This window comes from Tinamus guttatus, unplaced genomic scaffold, assembly GCF_059628265.1.
Source record: "Tinamus guttatus ecotype Peru unplaced genomic scaffold, ASM5962826v1 Tinamus_guttatus_pri_ptg000153l, whole genome shotgun sequence".
NCBI classification, from domain to species: Eukaryota; Metazoa; Chordata; class Aves; order Tinamiformes; family Tinamidae; genus Tinamus; species Tinamus guttatus.
Window position 1 is genome coordinate 129,520 of NW_028288687.1, and position 17,477 is coordinate 146,996.

The following is a 17,477-nucleotide window of genomic DNA, read 5'->3' on the forward strand; positions in this document are numbered from 1 at the left end:
TCAGCTTTCCTTTAAGAGCCCAGATACCACATTATTGGGCTCTGGCTTCCCCATGGCCTGGTCTGGAGGAACCTCTCGCAGCACAACAGACTGAAACACTATGGTTAATGTGGGATAATGCAAGCCCCAACTCCAGGTGAGGTATAACTGTACATGTATTTTTTTTAATCTATATCTGCTATAGTTAAACCTGTGTTTAGGTCTCAAAGGAGCTGATCACCCAGGTCTATTCCTACGGGTGAGGCCAGGAGCCAATGGCTTCGTTTACTGACAAGGGTCAAGCATGGCTACACCAAAGGCTAGAGGGAAACCTTTGCAGAGCAGAGCTCTATCAGCCTTAGGGCTGACTACCCGCAGAGATGGGGACACTGTCCCCAAGCCGCTGCTGGCCCAGCTGCCTGGCCTTCAGGAGACCTCAGCAGACCACATTGTGATGGAAACCTGAATCTTACTCCCACCCTGGAAGATTGCTCCTATCGAGAGCCCATCACAAGACATTCACTTATTTGGCTCCACCTGTCACAGCTTCCAAGACCCTAATTCAACCCATTTCTTAGCGCGTTAGCTACTCTGTTCCCAAGCCCAAGTTCGAAATTCAACCCTAGCCCCTTCTGTGGCTTTATCCACAGCTCAGTAGCCACGACCTATTCAAGGGTAATCCGTTAAAGCACTTTTTCATCCTGGAATCAGCCCTTACCAGCTTTATAGAAGGAAACAGTCCTCAGCAGTTTGCTGATCCTTAACCCTGGTCACACTGCTACCTGTTATTGCAGCACTTCTACGTATGGGAAAAGGCTAAAACTCACACAAAATCTCACCGCTTTTCCAGGGCCTTTTTACTGCATGTTGTACTGAACTCTCAGCTGCTTCTGCCCCACCGAGATCTACTATAACTTTGCATAAATCAGCAGTAACCCTGTATCTCCCACCCATACCAAAGGGAGCCCAAACCCTGGGTCTCCTCCAGGCCCACGTGGCTGTCCCACAGCATCATAAACCATTAGCTTGTGCTACCACTAACTCCTACCCCACTCTCAAGCCTTTAAGGTTTTTCAGTAAAGATGCTCAGCCCATAAGGTGCCTTATTTTAATTCTACCCCAAAATAAACCACCATTTTCTATACCAAATAACCTGGTCTATACCATCCCTTTGGACTGAACCCTGATCTGGAGCCACAGCACAATGACCTCCCTCTATCTCACAGCTAATCGCAGGCTACTGTCCCGTGCCAAGACCATCCCTCCTCTCCACGCAGGTTCTGCAGAACCTGGCAGTAAATTTAATCTCCTCATATCCTGCTTTCCTTAACCTTAACCTATAGCCTGGCCTTGTGATAGCCCAAGAAGCCCTAACAACTCCGTATTTAAGTGTGAACTGTTTCTTCCTCCTAGCCACACGGACCCTACAGAAACCAGCACGAGGTCAGCCCACAAAGTATCATCGATTGCAACCGCCCCACAGCTCTTCAGTGCTCGAAGACCCAACAGCAGCCGTTCACCCACCAGGGAATGGCACCAACCTCGTTTCAGCTACAGACCCAGGTATAACCCACAACCTGCACCCTCTGATTTCAGAGGGGAGAGAAAATTGAAGGATGAAGGAACATCCAGATAGAAAGGGGAAGACCACAGCTATCTAGATGGCACTTTTCTATGTCCTTCTTTCCTGGGGTTATTAATAAAATGTTTGAAGCATATTGTGAAGTGCACAAACATCAGAAAATGCCAGAACTCAAACTGCACACGTGCACTTAAAGAATGACACTTCTTAAACATTCGAATAGCCACAGATCTAATCCATCATGATCCACGAACCTCTTTTCCCATCACTGATTGTAACGAGCCAGATGCGTCAAGGGGAAGTGCAAGAAGTTCCACCAGAGGCAGTCAGGGAATAACCTGCTCTCCTGGAAGCTTCCTTGGAGCCTTGTTTCTCAAGTACTGCCCTAGGCCACGAGGATGAACACTGGGGTTTTGCAAGGCTCCCCCCAAACATCTCCCTGGTATCTGCACAAGTTTGGCATGCTTCTGGATACCGGTATGATTTACACAAGTGTTTTTTAGATCTAAGGCAAGCTTGTGCTTCCAGAACGCACTGGAAGACAAGTCCTTCAGTCTAATCATACAATCCATATTTTAGAAGTATTTTTTTCCCCTTCTCCCCTTTTAGGCAGCCTCGAGTTTACTTTCGGTTTCCCTGAACACCTACGTGTCTTATACCCCACGACAAGCAAAAATACATTCCTCAAATTCCTCAACTACCTTCTCTGTACCATTCATCATCCTCTCCAATATGGTCATGAGGATATGGGATACACTCTGGAACAATCCGAGCTGTAACGTCAAGCTCTGCATCCAGGGCTTATAGATAACAGCGTATGTGTCAGTGGAATTTTACCATCACAGAACAGCACTAGCAGCAAAGGGAATCAAACCGTTGATGAGGATTTGTAGCGAGCAAGACATACTCACAGCTTAAACTTTATTTCTTTTTTAAACAGGAAAAAAAAAAACCCTATTGACGAATGATATTTCGAGACAGAAATATCGTTTTACCTAAACGTTTAAATAAACATTCGTCCGCATTGCCTGACACCAAAAAAGCCAGCACAGCAAGAATGTGAAAATGAAGCTGACAAATTATTTTAATTCTCTGAGAGAAATCAGAAAGAAAACTGAGCTCAAGTAATAACATTAAATTAATATCCTTTTGCTCTAGAAGCAATATTTATGGAATATAGACACACATTTGTCTGCAATAGCTTACAAGCTGAGAGGAACTGTCCTTTCACATCATTAGTTGCCCTGCTCCTTCCTACTAAGGATTTTTTTTTTCCTGTTTTGCTAAGGCTATGTTTATCCAATTGCTAAAATTACCCAATTTAATTTATCGACATAACTTCAATATTTGATCAACTTCACTTGTTGATGCAACACACTTATTTTCTGCACAATAAATATTAAATAACTCAAAGGCTTTTCCACACACTTCTCACTGTTTCTCTCAATGCATTAAAACGTTCAGATTGGGTATCCTCATCCCAATTTTGTTAAACCTGACTTCAAGAGCGTGATGTTATATACAGAAGAGCAAATAATGCCATGAGTTCCATATGCCCTGCTCACCATGCGCATGCAGGGACCAGGCATGGAAAGTTTCAAATCCTGAAACCAAAGCCTAAATAAGTTCTAAGAACATGAAAAAAGGGCAGAGGAGGTAAAAAGAAAGAAAGAAAAAGGAAAGAGGACTTGCACAAAGCTGTTTAAACACACCCAAACGTGCAGGGCACTCCAAGCACAGGGTCCATCTGCCAGGCCCATTTTCTACACAAGGTACAAACCCAGGCGCACTGCAGCAGGACTGCCCTGCTTGGAGCAACACACATAAACACTGAGCCGGGCTGTGACCGAGGCACCGGAGCAGCCACCGCGATGGCCTGAAGGGCACGGACAACTCCGGAGCACGTTCGGTTCGGTAAAAACATCACCCCAAAGGGCCCAACTTGTCAGCGCTTAAAATTGTCATTTTAGGGAAAATTTTACAATTCTGGGCATGGTTATCCATTTTAAATATGGAAATTCAATAACGTCATGGTTTTTAAATCAGACTGCTTTCACAGAGACGATTAGCTGGCAAATGTGTTATAAGCTTCCTGATGGATAAGTAAGACTCTTTCGCATCTGAATGCTTGATAAAGAGAAGCCCACACTTTACTTGGAAAGAGCTTGGAACTAGGTATGGAGGTGGTTGTGGAAGAACAGGAAGGGCCCGGCCACAAACCTGCCACCGTGGGGCAAACAGAGGGCTTGGTGAGCGCCCCGAGAAGAGATGGGAACTGGATGGAGAAGCAGAAAGCTGCACAGCATCTCCCAGGACTTGCAAAGAGCAGTGAAGGAGGCGGCAGCAGCAGAAAGATTTAAGTTACAGTCCTCATGGTCAGACCGACAGGAATTGGATAGAGAGTTCGAATCGCATATGTAGAGTGAAGGTACAGGCACAAGAAAGGCTGCCAAGAAGGAACCTTCAGTGATCAGAACCTGAAGGTACAGAGACCAAAGGAAAGTTTTTGCAACCTAGGAGGTGTAGAAGAAGATGCATAAGTAGATGATGAAGACATATCCTTTTAGGAACAAGAAGCTGGAAAGGGTCCTGCCTGCATATATCAAACCAACATGAGATCAGGATTTGGTCCACTACTTACAGCCATGGTGCAGGATAATCTTAGCTAGGATTTTTTACCTGCTCAAGAGTTTGACCTCAACATATTTTATGTGCCAAGCAAGCTGAAGCCGGTCTTGTAATTCCGGCCCACACACTGTAACAGAATGGTTTACTGGAATCTAAATTGTTCTAAGATTAATAAAATAAGATATAGGTGTTCTTGGAGGATCTGAGCGGGCACACGCAGCTACTAAAATAGATTAGATGACATGAGAAAGAGACAGATAATTACTATGAATAATCTGCTAGATGAAGTCAGAATCCTTAATACCACACTAGAAAAGCACTCTGCACTAAAGCGCTTAGATTCTAGATGATTTATAAATCAGAGATTTGTTTACAATCTGTCCTCTGCCTCTGGAGCTGATAGTGAGAAAAGGAGTGAATGATGGTCTCTCTCAAACTGGCATCCAAGAAGTTCTCTGTGTCAGTGGATTTAAATCTGTAAGTGCAATTCCAATTTGATATACAAATCCTCCTGCCCTGACCTCAGCTGAAAGACCTGGGTAATACATCAATGCTATATAAAAAATATTCACTGTGGCTTCCTCTGGACATCAGAATTTCGGAGGAAGAAACAAGAAGCTTTATATGAACCTGCTGCTAAGTTAAGAGCCAAACGTAGCAGGAATTCTCTCCCGGGTGACCTCTTGCAGTATCTCACACCGGAGCAGATGGCGAGCACCACACCGGGCACATTCCCTCTCGCACGGCCGCGATCCACGCCAAGCGCCCCGGCACAGCTCGGAGCTGCGTTATCCCTGCTGCCGGGGAGGCGCGAGGAGCCACCGCGGCCGCGCAGCCCACCCGAGGCAACGCGAAACTTCCACGTCCGTCCCCAACTCGCAACCGAGCTGGGAAAAGGAGAGCAGAAAGAAAACCGAACCGACTCGAACCACACGCTGGCGAACACGGCGCAGAGCAGCGAAGCCGAGGGGAGCAGATGCCAGGAGGGATCCCGCAAGGAGAGCGTCCTCGGTGCGGATGCCGGGTCCTGACCCGCTTCCCGCGGGGAACGCGGCGGCTCTGCACGGCCGGGCCTCCATCCGACGCCTCCGGAACAACTCTGCTCCGGACACGCTTTTAAGCGGAATGCAACCCACTGCAACGAGGCAGGCTTAACAGCCTCCCCTTTTCTGCTCCACCACCAGGTGCAAAATAAAACGCATAAATAAATAAAAATAATATTTTTAAAATAGAAACGTGCGGGGAGGGAGGAGAGAGAAAATCAGAACAATTTTACAAGGCGAGAGCGAGCCCCCTCCCCGCTGGCCGGGAATGAGCCCCGCCATGTGACCGCCCGCGGCCGAACTCACCGAGCCCGCTGCGGCGGCGCCCGACGGCCCCCGCAGCCCCGCGCGGCGGCCGGCGCCTCCCGCCGCGCCAACGGCTCCAACGGCTCCAACGGGCGCCCGCCGCGGCGCTAACGGTCGCTCCAACGGCTCCAACGGGCGCCCGCCGCGGCGCTAACGGTCGCTCCAACGGCTCCAACGGGCGCCCGCCGCGGCGCTAACGGTCGCTCCAACGGCCGGCGCCGCGGCGGAGGCTGGCGGGGAGGGAGGCAGCGCTGCGGCCGGGCGTCCTCTCGCGGGGCTCCGCGGCCGCCTCAGCGCTGCCCGCGCGGGCGGCAATGGCAGCGCCGCGGCCGCCACCCGCCCGGGCTGCGCCCTCCCTCCGCCGCCGCGGCGAGGGGGCGGCCGAGCGGGGCGGGCTCCCTGCGGCGGCCCCGGCGGCCCCGGGGGACCCCGGCGGGCGCCGTGCGGGGGACCCCGCTGCCCGCGAGCCGTGAATAAGGCAAAACACCAACATTTTGGGTGCTCCAGGGGCAGCGCGGCGGAGGCAGCGGCTCGGGGCGCTGTAAGGACCTACCTGGGGACACGTGGCGAGGGGAGGCCGGACACCCCGCCCGGAGCCACCTTCTCCGCCGCCCCTATGGGTGCGTGGCCGTCCCGGCGCGGCGAGGCCTGCAGGGCGGCCGGGGGGCTCTGCCCGCGCCACCCGGTCACATCATCCCCAAACATCCCCGGCACGGGAGCGCACGGAGAACTCGTTTTATACGGCCTTGAGCTCGTGGGAGTTTCTGTTTGAACCCAGCTAGATCTTTGGGTATTTTAAATCAAAGGCCAGGTTTCCAGAGTAGCCTAATGATGTGAGGAACTTAGCTCACATCTCAAGGAAAAAAAAAAGAATTCATTGCGTTCGTAGTTGAGGAACAGCTTAAAAGGCTTAAGGAACCAGATCAATTCCTCAGAATCCAGAATTTAGTTTAGAAAACTATTGTCATTGTATAATCTATTGATTGGGTGATGGGCAGGCCTTTGATTTTTTGAGGGTTTATAGGTTAGTCTCTGAGATGTGAACACAAAGCTGCTGTTCTGTAACTCTTACACAAGCGCCATTCCATAGCCTGGCTATCCTCGGATTCACAGGACACACTACACCAGATCTTGATAAGCTGATCTTTTATGCAGGGTAGCTTAAAAGAATATTGAATAAAATTTCCACACCACATAATCAGAGAGGGGAAAAGATTGCCAGCATATCTATTCATTTACATTGTTATAAAATGAACGTTCGTAACTGCTCACTAGATTTCCATGCAATATACTTACATAATTTTTAAGCAAAAGAAAATGTATTACTTACCTCAGTATGTGCATTTGCATATGCCAGGTTCTGCCCGCTTGAAAAAGGGCAATTTTATTTCTAGTCTAAAAGGTGCCAGGCTATCAATAGTTAAAATTCAAATGATGGTTTGGGGCTTGTATTATATTGCCTCTGTTACTTCACCTTGCAAATGTGTGCAGAGGAAGAGCAATCTCCAGGAACATACCATGCTGTAATGCCACGGTATTAAAAGCAAATGAAAAGCTTTTCTCTAGAATCACCTTGCACTTTTACAGGATATCAACTCATGTTTATCAGCTGCCAATAAAAGACCATTTCCAGCACCTCCTACCGTGTCAAGCCTGATGTTGCCAGAAGAAAATGTCTTTTCCCTTGGTGACTCTTCTTGGCTTGGACCTGCTACCTGTAGCTTGTTGCTACCCTGTGTATACCCCCAACACAGCTCTTCCCTACCCCTGTACTCTCCAAATGATACGGAACACCTGTGTTTTGTAGGAGAAAAATTAGGCACACGGGTACCAGCTGCCTCCAAAAGCCACAAGTCAGTTAAAAGACCAGCCCCAAATCCTGTTAGACCTTTTGTTACAGGTCATTTCATTTCACCGCTTCCTTCTGCTCCATATTGTGTGTCTGACCAAAGCTTTTCTCCCAAAGTTTTCCATCTGGGATCCAAAGATGGAAGATGAGAGGATTCACTACTTGGCAGTCTGTTCCAGTGATTTCTTGCTGACAACAGTTAAAAAAAAAAAAAGAAATGTGCTTAACGCTCCATCTTGAACTTGCCTGACTTTACCTTTCAATCAGTAGTTCTTATGATGTCCTTTCCTGCTCTTTCAGTATTTAACATTCTAATCAAGTCACTACTTAAGCTTCTTTTTGATAAACTAAGCAGATAAAGGTCTTGCAAGTTCATTATACATGGCATTTTCTCCACTCTTCGAATATGTGTTTTTACATTTTTTTTCTAGGCCTCTGAAAATATTTCAGTACACATCACATAAACCTTTTTTTTTGCCATTGCAAATAGAATTCTTGACTACACAGGGGAGCAGTGAATAGAGGCGAGGTGATTTTTCCTCCATATCCTGCCTTGGCAGGAGAGCAAGAATTCTAATTAAAATTCTGGTCTGCAAATGTATATAGAGTAGTGCTTGGTGAAAACTGCAGTATGGTGTGGTTCAGCAACCCTTTCCTAGATTCAAGAATTCATCTCTGTTTTCAGTTTAGGATATTCCCACATTTCCTTGCAAGATACATCTAAACTTCCAGGCTTCATTCTTTTTGTACCTGAAGAAAAATGGAAATTTTGGAAATAATTATAACACTCAATTCAGAGTTAATTCTAATGAATTCAGAGTCCTTTTTTTTTAATAATAATAATAAGTTAAATTCTTAGTTGTTGAGTAGACAGAATTTAGGAGAGTCATCTCTTACCTATAAACACTGGGTATACATAAGTTGGAATGGGATAAATAAAATGCTCAACCCCCGAGACTGAGAGAAGCAGAGTTTGGCTTTCTCAGTCCATCAGAGGCTTCAGACAGTGCAAGGTGCCATCCAACTCCCTGGCAGCAGGAGAAGCAGCCGCCCCGATGCAGGCAGCGCTTCCCGATCCCTGAGGAAGTCCCGATCCCGGCGATCCCGGCAGCCCCTGGCCCGCGATGGAGGGAGAGCTGCCGTGTCCGCAGCTCGCGGCAGCCGCGGCCCCACCGTCCACCTCTCCTCCCGTATCCCTGGCTTCCTGGTACCCTGTTTGACACTCAAATGATGATAGCAAAGGCTGATGCAGCGAGGATGAAATTAAGCAATTCCTGAGAGCCCATTCTGTGATGGTATCGCGGCTGTTTTAGCCTTATCTGCTTCCACGGAAGCTGCCTAGTCAACTTTAAGAAGTCATTCATGGCATTAAAGTATTCCGTTGACCCTAAGTGCTCTTAATCTGCGCAGGAACCGAATACTAAAAGCTGCTAAGCCTACTGTTCGTGTGCTGCTGTACTCGTATTTACCAAATACCATTCCTGAGCGCAGGGTGGGTTTCTTGGTTTGCTTTTCTCATTACCAAGCAGTTCAAGGCATCCTAGGGGACTTATGGCCCATAAATCTCTCTGGTACCCTGCCAGTCTTGGGAAAACATTGTGAGTGGCTTGCGCTGGCCAGTGCTGTACGATGCTGCCCTAGTCATTCTCTGCAGACTGCTTTCAAGCACACGGTAGTCGGGCGAGTCCCGAAGATGCTCTCTTGGAGCACAGCAGTAAATCCAGCCAATATTCATGCTGAAGCCTCCCAGTTACTGCTTGAGTTCACAAAGAAGCTGTCCAAAGGCCATCTAAAAATGTATCTCTCTAAAGCTAATATTCTTAACTCAGATGAAATTTAGGACGAGTCATGGAGATAAAGCAGCTTTAGTGGCAGAGCCGAACTGATGGCCTCCTCCGAGCGGGTAGAGCTGTTCTCATTCTGCAGAGTCAGTCCATGATTAAACATTTGACCTTGAGATCCTTTACCTACACAAATCAAAATCAGCGCAGGGTAAAACACCGAGAGGCTCTGAATGTGCCTGGGAGGTGGGATCCGCTCCATAGTAATGGCCCTTGTTCCTCCTCTGCTGGACCTTTCCCTGACAGCGTTCCCATTAATCAGGGACTGGAATCTGACCGTAAACACTTAAGTGCTGCTGTGCACACAGCAACTCGGGAGCATTTTTGGATGCATTTTTGACAGTAAGCTCTCACCTACCCGTCTGTGAGTAATGCTTTTATTTATAATTTTCAGGTGACTGCTCATCTTTTCTATCCCGTTCCGGAGCATGATAACTTGGCTGTAGTTATGCGGGCCTCCCTTGCCTCTCAGTTGAAGCACAGCAGTGTGGTGCTAGGATGCTCATAGCGCTCTGGAGACGCAGCCAGTGCAGTGGCTACTGCACAGTGTCCCCTCAGCAGCACCCGCGACTCTTGGAGGCTGTAAAACAGGACAGTAAGCGCAGGGTCCTGTTGCTCTGCACTCCGAGCCCTAAAAGGCTGCCCAAAGCTTTCGGGTGCGGAGCACTGCTGAGCCCTCCATTCCAGCGGGTCATGGAAGGGACTGCACAGGTTTCTGGTCAGAAAGCAGAACTGCCTCTGGGTCAAACCTGAGGATGTGGAACGAACCAAGAAGGAAGGCCATTCAATATGTCACCACTTACTGCTCCTTGGGAAATGTTTCTTGGGCCATGCTCTCTCTGTGATAAAAGATATCGTGCATGCAAAAGAGGAAAGGATCAAAAAACCCCACCTGCTCAACTAGGACACTCTATTGCATCCATCTTTTCCTCTGAGGAACTATGAGAGAAAAAAATAACCTGGCAGATGTTAGTCATTTTGCTTAATGTGCTCAGATACCTTAGCAATAAATGTGGTAGGAGAACTTGTACAGAATAGAATAAATGGCTTCTGTGAGATACTGTCAAAATAATAATAAGAAGATATGTTTCCTTTTAAAATAGAAAGGGAGTAAAAAGAAAATGTGTTTTTTGAATGAAGGTGGCTGGTATTAGCAGTGCTAAAAATAAGAGAAAGTACAGTACAGTCCCTACTTCACTGCCAAAAATGAAAGAGAAAAAATTGCTGTATCTAAGGTGAAATTACTTCTGGGTTTGGGATTTTTTTTCTCTCCAAAATTCTGCTTCTCGCCAAGAGAGGATCAGGAGGAAATGACTTGCTGTTGGCAATGTGGAGAAGGGAACCAACACCCCCCACCATGCCCCAAAATGTTCTTCTCTCCTCGGTGCCTTCGGTTCACATAACCAAACCGGCCATGTCACCTCCTGTCCTCTCCCGTTTGCTCTGGCAGCGGGAATTCCCTCACACAGGGCAGAGCAGGGCAGGACGGGCTGCTCCGGAGCCCCGGATCCCGCAGGAAGCAGGTCAATGTAGCCGTCTAGGCAGCCCCGGCATGAAGATGGCACCTTCCTTTGAAGAGATCAACTAGTTCTCCCGAGGAATAACAAAAATAGCTTAGTGAAACTACCGAAGGTCATTTATTAGCAATTTAACGATCATAAAATGCAGGTAGCTCTTATGCAGCCCAGCAGCAAAGCAGCGGCTGGTCCGCAAGCTCAGGAAGGCCTCGTTTGTAACGGTGCCCACGCGTGGCTGGCAGGAAGGGAAAGGAAGCAGTAGTGGCATGGAAGGTTTGTCATCACCCAACGCCACCAAAGTGGAATTCTGTGAAAAATGTCATCTGAAAGAAATGTGACCAAAATAGTTTGGTTTTCGAGGCCCACGGCGTCTCAGGGCAGCCATAACGCTACGGCGCTGCCAGGCCGTGAGGCCGGGACGGCTCCGACTCTGGTCTTCTCCACAGCCCGGCCTCTCCAAGGGAAGTTGGGCATCAGCGGGGATCCCAGCCCGGGTATCTCAAAAGAGCCAGTGTTACATAAGGTGTAAAAGCAGGACAACAAGCAAAGCAGGAGAGGCGCCTGCAGGACGGTGCTCTGTGTTAGGTGCTCCTAGGAAGAGCTGCTTGTATTCAGCTGAGCTTTCAATAGCCCCTTTCATGACAGGGCCACAAGATACCACCGCTGGAGGTCGTACCGGGTGGAACAGCACAGTTCAGGCAAAACATTTAGAAAGGCCTAAGCGTGTGTTATGTCTCGAGCCCTGTTCGCTCACACGGATCAATAGGGGTGCAGAGCGCCTTGTCCTCCCCCTCAGGTGCCAGCCTCGCCTCACAGGGCCGGCAGCTGGGAGAGATGAGTCAACCAGCCCTGCCCCAATGCCCAAGAGCCCCAAAGGGGCCAGGGGGCACGGGGAAGCGGCGGGTGAGGGTCGCGGCCGCCATCCTGGAAACCTGCTCATTAATAAAGCGCATCCCCCTGTGGAGGCCTCGGGCCGGAGCCCCAGAGCCAAGGGCGCGCACACGCAGCCCCATGTACAGAACCGTGGGCGGGAGATGTGCCCTGGGGCAGATGTGGTGAGTTCTGTGCAGAGACAGCACAGCCCTTAATATACTGCAGCTGTGTCCTGCAAAACAGCTATCGCATTTTACAAAGGATCCAGCTAATTCAGTGATTTGACTAGAGACATAAACAATATGACTATTTGACACAAGCGAAAGGAATAACAGATACAAGAAGCAAAGTTTTGCTCACACAGTATTTTTTTTTCCATATTTTCCATTCACTATTTTTATCTCAGTATATTTTATTCAGTATTTTAAAGCATTTCTGGATATTTCCAAGTCACTGGCCCAATCTGTATCCAAGCCATCCATTCTGCATATAACATTTTATGAAGTTTCTTCATAAAACCTAGACCGTGCCTGTTCTGTTCCAGTGGGAACCTCGGTGCCCGCAGCCCCTCACTATTTCATATTTCCTTTTCCAGGGCATCAACCCCTGCTCCTAACCAGCAAAAATGAACTTCAAGAAGACTTAGTTACAAGATCTGTGGGTTCAATCTGGTAAATGCACTGGAGAGTAATTTTTCTCCAGGTGAGGAGATCCACAAAGAGCAGCTCTCATTTAGCTTGCTTGTTTGCAGGTGGGTTCCTCACTAATAAGATTTAGAAGATCATGTTAAAAATGTGTCTAATCCAATCAGGGTTCAACATCACCAATTTATCTAAACAATTAACTTGCTACAATCGATTAATTAAAACCAGTTCTCTAAAAACAGCAAACCAGCAGCCCTTTGGAACCTAATCCTGTGATTTGCTGGAGTGTGAAAAAGGATCTCAAATTGGCAAGGAAAGTCCCACTGTCTTTCACACACTATATTTTGCCTACAAAAAGCAGAGGAAATTTTTAAAACAACCATTTTTTTTTTAGCTTGCCAGTAATCAACAAAAAGGAGCTGAAAAGCAGAAGGGGAAGAAAAGCAGAAGGAAACAAGATCAAATAAACTGCAGGTTCGTGGTCAGCTTGGAAACTGCAGGGCAAAACCCATTCTGCGCCACTGTGGTCAAGGCAGAGGTTCTTACAGGGTTGCTGAAGGAGTTTCCTTCGTTGCCTTTGCTCCTCGCAGCTGATGGAGCTGGAAAGGGCTCGTTTCTTGCTGGAATTTGGCCCCATCATCTCCCTCAGGTGCTGGTGGGAGCCTGGTTTGTGTTTCTGGTCACTGTCACTGCTAAATGGCCCTGGACAGCAGCATGGCAGTGACACAAAGCAGCACTTGCACCAACCGTATCTTCAGACACACGGAGTTTAGGCCTCTGCAAGTGCTAGGGCAATTTTAACCTCGCTAATGCCTCACACCAGCAACAGTGGCTGCCTCTCTAGGTGCTCCAGGGGGAACATAGTGAACCTCAGATTGCAACAGGACCCCAAACGCAACACATATTTTAAAATCAGCTGACAAGAACGAGAGCAAAAGACACCCACATTCACACGACAAGATGCAAATAAAAAAATATAGTAAATGCTTTCAAAGGGCCTTTTGAAATCTTATAGACTGAAACAAAAAGAAACCCAGCAACATCCCTCATATTTAGATATGTTTGTATGAAGTATTTTTTCTGTAGGCATAAAAGTGTACCCGGGATCATGCGTGAGGTCCAAGGGTGGCTCCGTGGCCAGGGTTTTCACGGCCACGCCACGGAAGCAGAGGGACAACCTGCTGCTCTGCGAAGCAGCCCCGGTCTCTGCAAGTCGCTGTTGACATTGGGTAGGCAGGAGACTAAATAATTATTTCACTGCCAGTCTCGTCTGGCCCAGATCTTTAATCATCTTCGAAGCTTGGAATAAGTCTCCCGAATGTTTCTCTCCAACACACGTTCCAGCTTGTCTGTGTCTTCTGCCCACCTATGTGCAAGGCTCCAGTCCTGCGTTGCCAGCTTCGGTTCGGGGGAGTTACCAGCAGGCCTGTTGTGTGGCTCTCCCTTCACAGCCACTCTTCTTCCCGCAGTGACACGGCTGACAAGCCGCTAGTTTCAATATTGAGATGAGTTTCTCTCCCGAGAAGCAGCTTTGTAAAAGTAGCCCCAGCAAGTTTGGTGTTTATTATATCTGTCCTTAACGCTGTGCTCAGATTTGGAAGCACACGTGGATGTTTTTAAAAATAATCCGCAAGCGCAGCAGAGCGCTGTGGTGCAAGGAAAGGAGCAATGGCGTTTGCGTTCAGGAAGGACCCGCCGCGCGCGGTGCCGCCGCAGCGCGAGCAGCAGGGTACGCGGCGGCCACCTGTACCGGGCGCATTCGCCGCACGCAGCCCCGCGGCCTCCTCGTCCGAGGCTTTTCGCCAGCACGGGAAGCCTCCCCAGGATCTCCTGTCCTCCATCTCCTTCATTGCTTATTTTTCCACTCGTCCCCTAACAGCAGGGTGCTGCATTATTTCATAAGCCATCAAAACTGATTTTCAGATTTCCTAGCGAGAGTTTCTCACTGCCTTTCCCTGCTTTGCTGATGACAGCTCTTGCATAAGAAGCTCCTGGTAGGTAGCAATTAATTAGATTCTCACACAGACAATTCACTTTTTTTTTTTTAGGGTAATTAGTGAACAGAATGGCACCTGCCAAAACCAAGCACTTTTCCATCCACGAGGGTGCTGCAGAGCTCCAGCTTGGCTCGTGTTGAAAGGGAGTTATTTTTGCGTGTTCTTGTGGTCCTCGCGACGTTGCGTGCCAGTAGCGGGGCTCTGTTGTGAGAACCCTGATGGTGCAGCCACAGCTGCGGGAAGCAGCACATCTGGCCAGCAGGTCGAGCACCAACAACTCGGTGTTCTTGTTGCTGTATATTGGAAAAATCTAGATGCACATCTGGAATTCACGCAAGCCACGACAAAATTAACTCCTGGTATTTTCCCAGCAGAGAGGAAGGATGGAGGACGGGATCCTTCCGCTCACAGAAGCTCACATGCTGGAGTCCAGAAAGTCTGGAAAGGGCAGCTCTTACTCAGCAGGTTTGCTCTGTCTGCCCCTCTCAGGTCCATCTGCTTAGTGCAGCACTAAGGGCAGCTCCGCGGCCCTTCCCATCTGCTCGGAGAGCTCCAGACCGAAACCTGCCATTCCGTGAGCCACCTGGCCCGCTCCCTCCCCAGCACTCGCAGAGGACACACAAAGGAGCCCGCGACGGAGTCAGGACGGGCACCGATCCCACCCTTGGCTGCGCAGAGCACAGCAGCAGTTGCTGCAGAGGAGGGAGGTAGGGGTGGATTCAGTCCCTTCACACGACACCGGCTGACAAATCAATGACTAATAGCACGAGCAGCAGAAACCCTCCCAGCCCCTTCACTCGAGTCTTTTTTTGTCCCCCCCAAAGGGGTGACATTAACACCCGCCCTGGTGCAGCGCCGGGACAGGCCTCGAGGCCGCAGTGCCAGGGACCCTGGGCCTCGTGCCCAGGCGGGAGCGCCCGGCTGCGGAGCCCCGCACGGGCCATCGCTGCGGAGGAGCCGCGGGCGGCTGGGCCGGCCGCTCGGCCCTTCGCAAGGGGAGGGAAACGGCTGCGGGCCATATAGCAGCATCACGGCCCGGCAGAGACACGGGGCCTTCCCAGAGCCTCCTGCCATGGAGCGGCCACCAGGTGGCAACGGATCCTCGGGATCGGATGAGCGGCCCGAGGGCGCGAGCGCAGGGGGACCCGGCCCTGGGGCTCTGGGCTCGGTGCCCTCCTGGGCCCTGTGTGGCGCCTCAGGGCACCCTGGGCTCTGCTTTGCCCTTTCCCGGCCAGCGGGGCCAAAGTTTGTGTTCGTGCCGGCCAGGGTTGCTCCTCAGCTGTTCACGGATGCCTTTTTAACAGGATGACGTGCCGTAGCTCGATAGAGAATGATATTTAATTAAAAGGAGGGAGCGAAAGTTGAAACGGGAGCAAACATTAAGCAGGTTAAATCTACTGCCTTAGCACATGGGTACGTGAAGGAAGGATTCACCTGCCGCACGCAGCCTCCCAGACCTCGCGAGTGGCACCTGGGCACCGACACCGGCCTTGTGCTTTGTCACTGCTCCACAGGCACCCACGGGAGCCCCCCGGGATGCGGCTGCAGCACCTGGCCCCGCTCTGCAGAGCACAGGGGCACGAGGAGGCGACGGCGACGTGGGGCTGCCACGAGCAGCGAGGCCGCGGGGACGGCGCCACTTCCAGCCACGAGGCCGCAGGGACGGCGCCACTTCCAGCCACGAGGCCGCGGGGACGGCGCCGCTTCCAGCCCCAGCTCTGCACGAGGAGGCGCAGGCAACCCCGACCTTCCCCTCCTGCTCCGGTGCCCCGGCCGAGCGGGCAGCGCTCCCTCAGCGCCAGCGTCAACAGCAAGCATTTTATTCACAAAAATAAATACAAAATTACTCTGGCGGTGTTGGAAAGCGGTGTTTGGAGTTGCTCTCTGATCAGCGGGAAAGAATTGCTGTAAATGTTCCAAAAGTGAAAGCCACGTACCAGAAAAAAAATAAAAATAGAAAAGAGTCCACAGTTTATGCAAAAGGAAAACACAAACCCCATTTTACTGCGGCCAGATAAAATCAAGGCTGCTTAGACAAGCCAATGATCAAAGCCAAACAGATTAACAATCTGCACATATAAAAAAATTACAAAAAGCAATTTCTTGCTGTTTTAAACATCAGTTGCACTAACTAATACACGGGCAATTATCCTTAGCTGCAAAGGAGCCGTCTGGGGGAGAAGGGCACATGTGATGACGCTTTGGGCATAGAGCTGCGCTCTCAGCGCTGCTCCAGGCCGGCCTGCAGCGCCGGCTCCTGCTCCCCAGCGGCTACGGAGCGCAAACACCAAGGAGCTCTGGCGCGAACCTGAGACGCAGGCGAGCGGCAGCGTTGCAGCCCGCAGCGCCCTGCTCCGACAGCCCTCATGGAGGGCCCTGCTCCCTCTTTTCTCCCCTTATTCGCCGGGACCTTCCCCGGGCCCTTCCTAGACAAGCAGGACAGGATGAGTCTTTGCCCCGTATCCTCTGGCACCGGCATCCCCAAGCGGCTGCTTTCAAGCACGGATCACGCAGACGTAGGGAGCTGCCACGCTGGCCACGACAGTCCAACCCCATGGGAAAAACTTCCCTTGAAGACTCAGACAGAACTTCATTATTTTCTGGATTCATCATCATCTCTGATGAATTTAGCTCCGAACAGCCTATTTAGAGTCACCCTCTCGTTAAAAGTCACAGCAGAGAGGGCTGTGCTTGCATATGTAACATCTGCAGAGCAGTTAGAGCTCCTCTCTACTTCATGTATCTGCACCCAAAATCCACCATTCTGGCTCAAGCCCGGGTGCGGTTGCAGTCCCCTCGTCACACACATGGAGGAGCAAGTGAGGTTCTGCTCTGCAAGAAGCAGATATTGGTGCCTGCCCCATCTCAGAACCGCTAGGACACTGCTGCAAACACAGGAATTAAATATTCCCATCTAACTTAGCAGGGAGAGTATTTGTTTTTGATAGTGAAAAATAATGGTGAGAAGAGCCCAGGGTGCTGCCCCCCATGGTGCTGCCCTGGCTCCGATGAGCGCAGGGTTGGAGCGGGACGCAGGCAGCACACGGGGAATTTGGGACACGCAGGTTTTGCCTCGATACAAAAATATGGGCAGGTGCAAAGGGGCAGCGAACGCCTGTTGGATACTGCTGAAGAGCCGCACCAAGAGCGGGAGGGATTGATTGACTAACCTTGCACGGCGCCCTGCCCTCCGGCACGGTCGGAGGCTGACAAAGGAG